Raw genomic sequence first — 6,071 nt, 5'->3', positions numbered from 1 at the left:
AAGGCACCCCAAATCAATGGCCACTTTTGAACACATTGGTCTTTACCACTCGGTGCCTCAGTTTCCCATTCTGTAAAATGGAGAGAATGCTCCCTGGAGACAATAATCCTATCCCAACTTGCAGGGGTGCTGTGATGCTTAAGTAAGTAATGTCTGTAAAGCGCACTGAGATCCTTGTATGGAAAACACTCCAGAAGTGCAAAGCAAAATTATTATTTTTACTAGAGATGGATCCAAACCAAAAACCTGATTCTGAGCACCCCTGAAATTTGGGTGCTCAAAATCCCAGCCCAGCTCTGAATTTCCATCACTGTCTTTGTAGTGGGCTTAACCAAACCCCCTCACCTGAATACTCCTGAACTCTGGCTCCAGCTTGTGCAGCCTGAGCCCAGTTCCTTTTGGACAAATGAACTTGCTTCCAAACACTATGCTCCTGAGGGAGACAGGAGGATTTTTCATGCTTAATAACCCAGAGAGTGATGATACCTGGCTGCGTAGGAATAGTATCCCTTTAAGTAATTTGTGAGCACCATAGAGTGTCAATTGATACCAAAGAAATGGTATCAAACATATCACCGCAGCTCTTTACCATGCTGCCACTAACAGATTAGTGGAAAGATTTACCCAGACATTCAAGCAAGTGCCTTGCGCCTTATGGCGGATTTCCTACTGGCCTACAGAAATGTGGCCCAGAGATACCACAGGTCTGGTTAGTTTCTGGTGGCTTCTAAAACACAGAATGCGGTGATTTCACGTAGACTTGAGAAGTTCAGCTCCTCTGAAAATCAGGCCCTAGATGTCCCAAATGGGACATCCAGAAATGAAGGCACCCCAAATCAATGGCCTTTATGAGCTATTTAAAGGGATACTACCCTATTCTGACTTGCCCGTTGCTCTGCTGTCTGTGGATGTGCCTGAAAGTGCCACTTCCATGCATGTGATATTTCCAGGAATTGATTACAGCAGGACTGAAATGAGTGGGCAAAATGCCCCACAGATTCCAAAGGGAAAACTCCTCCCAATTCTTTTATCATGCTTGTGCTGCAAATCCTGTGTGATCTGCCTGTTCCTTTGGGTTTGTGGCTCTGGTATTCCTAATGGATTCAGGGAGCTCCGTCCTTGGGAACTTCCAGAAAAGGAAATATACGCAGGGATGGGACCACCAGTAAAAAGGGATATTCCAATGGTAATTTATTAGTCACATTTGTACCACGACCTCCCTCATCTTCTTCTATGAATTCTACAGGGCTTTAGTGACTAACTGCACCGTGAGCCCATCACCTGCAAACAGAACTTGGATTCTGCCCTAACTCCCCTCAGGCAGATCTAAGTCCCAGCAGTGAGCTCTGGCACCTTGAGTCTTTTGAATATTGTGACCCACTAAGGCATAACAGCCAAGAACAATTCTGGCAGTAGGAGAGAGGGATGAAGCTCCATTTGGTTCTTCCTGGAGCATTTGCAAAGAAGTGATGGATGCTCGAGTGAGGCAAAAGAACATAAACCTGCACGGATCAGGACCTTTCTATTTTCTAGTTTCCCATAACCCAGGTTTGGGTTGGGTTTGTGGAGCTCATTCTCATAGAAGAGGATGATGGGAAATGACCCAGGAATGGCTGGGTGTGTGGGAACACCGTGATCAACCAAAGAGGAGTTTGAGGCAGTAGCTATGAGATGACTCCCTCATGGGTTGGGCTTAGTAACCGAAACACTTTAATATCCATTTTGTTATGGGCCTAAGCCTCCAAGTTCAGATCCACATTTTCCCCAAGTTCAGGGGTGCTCTGCTGTGGAGTTTTGGTTCTGATCCATACAGCCCGTGTTGCAATAATACCCCTCATTCCAGTGTTAGCAAGTGGAGCTAGTCAGGCATTTTCCAATGAAACCGTTTTATCTGAAAACGCAGATTCATCCAAACCCAAAACCACTGGTGGGAAAGGGTCCATTTCAACTTTTGGTTTTCAACTTGAGAAAGACTTCGGAAAAGAATAGTTTCAAAACATTTTGAAATTTTCATGCTCATTTGCAATTCTTTTTTTTTTTAATTGAAAAACAATGTCTCATTTAGAAACAAACTAATCAGAATAAAAAACATTTTTTTTTAAACTGTCAAAATTGAAATGAAACATCTTGATTGACCTGAACCGAAAATTTTGGTTCATGAAAATTTTCCAGATTTTGCCTTTTCATCCCGATTAGAGCCAGGAAAATTTTTCAATATCTCAAAAACATTCCTGGGGCAGTAAACTTGCTCCATGCCCCACTCTATCAGCCAGGTCCTTTTTAGTTGCTTGAAAGCCCGTGGCCCTCTGGCTCCTGCTGGAAAGCACGTGTAACCCCTGTATAGTTCACATAAGAAATGCACTTCCTGCTGTTTGTTGTTGCTTCTGATTCATGGTTTTCCTGGGGCAACCTGGATTACCTGTTTGACATGTGACTTTAGGTGACTGCCTGGGATTGGGTCACTCCAGCTTTCCCACAGCTGTTCATAACTTCCCAGCTGCACCTGCTGTCACTGCCCCCTCCTGGCACTGCGTGTGTCACTCTGGGACAAGGATGAGGGTAGAAACCCAGCCATGCTGTTTTCAAAGTGTAGTGTCCAGTGATTGTTGTGTTGGTTAATGTTTTGTCTCCAGGGACATGGCATGTCAATCATAGAGTGTTGTATTAGAGGGCGGTTTTTTGGGGGGGGGGCAAGTCCTCCAGGTACGTGGGGAAAGATGTGACAATGGGATTGGGCCCTGTGCCCACACTTTCTACTGAAGCTAAGGGGAGCTGATGGAGAACAACCTGTAGCAGAATGTACCTGGTAGGCCGCCATTCAGCCATCCAGTCTTGTTCAGCAAAGCACTTAAGCATATGCTTAACTTCAGGGATGTATTGAAGTCTGGATGACTTCAATAGGATTTAAACGTGTGCTTAAAGTTAAGCCTGTGCGTAAGAGCTTTGCTGAATGGGCATGGCCCTGCTGAGTTGGGGCTCTAGTGAGGAAGCCGTGGTACATGAGCTACTCGCCCCGAGAAGCCCAGCTCGCGTAGGCCCTGAGCTAAAGCCTGTTGAAATCAGTGGAAAGACTTGCATTGACTCAGATGGGCTTTGGAGCACGGCAAGAGGGAAAGCGCGACAGGCCCTTGGTAGCGGCCAGACCTAGCAATCAACCTTGAATATGGCCCCTGCCCCGAGGTGAGAGGTTCCAGAGACGACAAACAAGGCTGAGTCGGAAGAATAGTCTCAGCCCAGACCCTGACCCCTATTTGAAGGCAGCTGGGTAGATGATTCAGGTCCATCCTGGGCAAAATGTGAACATATATGAACTAAAATAGCCTGGGTTCCAGATGTAAACAGCCCCCAAGTTTGGGGCAGTGTTTGAAACCCCGGCCCAGAATTCACTCCAACCATGGGCCTGTTATAAATGCCTCCATAGACTGGATAGGTTCAAGCAGCCCCTCCCTTTATAAAGGATTAGATCAAAAGCCCTGGATCCAAACTCTGAGCTGCTCCAGCTGCAGATGGTGGGGCTGGAGTCCATCTCTAACCTAGAGTGAAGTGAGCCCAGTATATGAAGACGTGAAAAATGCCCCCTACACCACTTCCATTCTATACATTCCCTTGCACCAGGACATTCCTGCACCAGGTACCTTTCTGTTTATTAAATGTATATATGTAAGTTCTCTCTTCATTGTATGTGATTCCTACCTGTACAAGGACCACATTGTTTACCATTTATTTAATAGAGACCATGAACTTCCTTATATTGCCTGATAATTACAAATTTTTTAAGGAACACACCCTCTGTACATTGATTTCCTTGACTCTGGTTTGGATGCTTGGCTGTATCGACAGGTTACGCTTATGTGGGAATTTGGGCTTCTTTTGCTTCCCAAGAAGAAGTGAGGCGGGAAAGGTTCACGTGAAGAGGGCAAAATCTCAAGTTAATGCCATCAATGCCGGGACACAACTTTTATTGCTGTGACTAGTCAAAAACCCAGCTGTTATGTTGCTTCTCTGTCACAGCTTTCAGCTCCAGCAGATCCCATTATAAAACCTTTCGGGGCTCTTTGATATACCTTGTCTCCTCTCCGTGGCTCTGGGAACACTTCCTGCTCCTTGTTTTGGGTCTAGTGTCTCTCTCTCATTCCTGGCTGCTGAGTGTCTATGCAGATGCCTGTGCAAATTTCTGGCAACACATGTCTATGGCCCTGTTGAGATCAGCTTGTTGGTTTTACCCCAGAACAATAGCCTGAGCCTGCCTATCCGCTACAGACACAGCTGTGACTGCCAGAGGGCTCCAAATTAGGAGCCAATAAAGAGTGAGTGTGATTGAGTGCTTAGGAGAGAGGCAATGGAATCAGGACTGCAAGGGTTAGGCCCTGGTTATGCCAGCGACTTGCTTTGTGACTTTGGACAAGTCACTGAATCTCTTTTAGGGTTTGTCTACAATGCAAAAAATGATGAGTTCTTACCTTGGGTTAGCTAGTGCTGGTTAAAATGGCACCAAAGACGGAGCGCCTCGGGTTAGCAGTTCAAATTCAGGCATGTCATGGAGCCTGGGATTGAACGCGAGCTGCTAAGCCAAGTTAAAAGCCAAGTTGCCGGGTCTTCACTGCGATTTTAACACCTTGTTTTGGCAGTGTAAACATACTCTCCGCCTTTCTTGTCCATCCGTAAAACGGAGATAATACTAAAAATCCCCCATGGCCCCTGCGTGTTGAAATGCTTTTATCATTGAATAGTTGTAATGTGCTTGAGGGTGAAAGGAACTCTTAAGGATTTCGCAAAAAGAAAAGGAGTACTTGTGGCACCTTAGAGACTAACCAATTTATTTGAGCATGAGCTTTCGTGAGCTACAGCTCACTTCATCAGATGTATACCGTGGAAACTGCAGCAGACTTTATATACACACAGAGGGTGGAGGGTGAGAAAACCTGGCTTTGTGCTGGAAATGGCCCACCTGTTGATCACTTTAGATCAGCTATTACCAGCAGGACAGTGGGGTGGGAGGAGGTATTGTTTCATATTCTCTGTGTGTATATAAAGTCTGCTGCAGTTTCCACGGTATACATCTGATGAAGTGAGCTGTAGCTCACGAAAGCTCATGCTCAAATAAACTGGTTAGTCTCTAAGGTGCCACAAGTACTCCTTTTCTTTTTGTGAATACAGACTAACACGGCTGTTCCTCTGAAACCTTTATTATTTAAAGGGTTATTAGCTCTCCGAATATACAAAGCAGTTATCCCTGGCCCCCTGTAGAACCCCTGGACTAAAGTCCAGGACAAATGCACTGACATTAGATGCACTGAGTTTTCAAATTCCCAGCTGACAGACAATGAATATGGAGTCCCACGAACTGGTCTTTTCATGCAACTGCAAGATTGTGTCAGCTTCTTTCTACAGCGAAGAGCATGCTAGCTTTACAAGTAATGCAACAGCTCCCCCTGGTGGAATAAATTGGCAGCCACCGTGGAATTTAAAACCAGATTAACCTCTGCAGAATTAAAGCCATGGGGCCTAGGGTTTGTGTGAATGCAAGATGTGAACATAGACCTATGAATGACCAAGGTCCCCTCCCTGGTTGGATAACCCAGCCTGCTTGTCTATGAGTTGTCCAATGGCAAAGAATAGGAGTAATCAACCCTTTAAAACAATCTATTTGCTCCTTTTGTCACCATGCCTTTCCAGGCCATTGAGACGGAAAATGGCTGATGAACTGGTAAATCCCAGTTGTAATCTTGACAGTGGGAGCCAGACTATGCCGTACTCATGCCCCTTCACTGTGGAACTCGCCTCCCCATGTCCCTGTGGCTTCTTTCACATTGCCCTTGTGCAGGGAATGCTCTTACTAGGCGCATCTGCAAGGACCTTACCTGTTCTGCAGCAGGGTCCCTCTGGAAGACTGGCCTACAGCCTAGCCAAAGCTAAGAGCTCCCTAATGTAGCTGAATTTAACTTTATTTTGCCAGGATGTGGCCGAGACGCCCCTTGACAACTCTGCTGATGGGTTCTAACTCTCCCCGCTAACCTCAGCCTGTTTGTCTGTTCGTCTGTGAGCTCCGTGGGTCGGGAACGCTTAGCACA

The sequence above is a fragment of the Caretta caretta genome, chromosome 14, assembly GCF_965140235.1.
Source record: "Caretta caretta isolate rCarCar2 chromosome 14, rCarCar1.hap1, whole genome shotgun sequence".
NCBI lineage: Eukaryota > Metazoa > Chordata > Testudines > Cheloniidae > Caretta > Caretta caretta.
The sequence above is the reverse complement of the archived record's forward strand: the minus strand, read 5'-3'. Positions refer to the sequence as shown.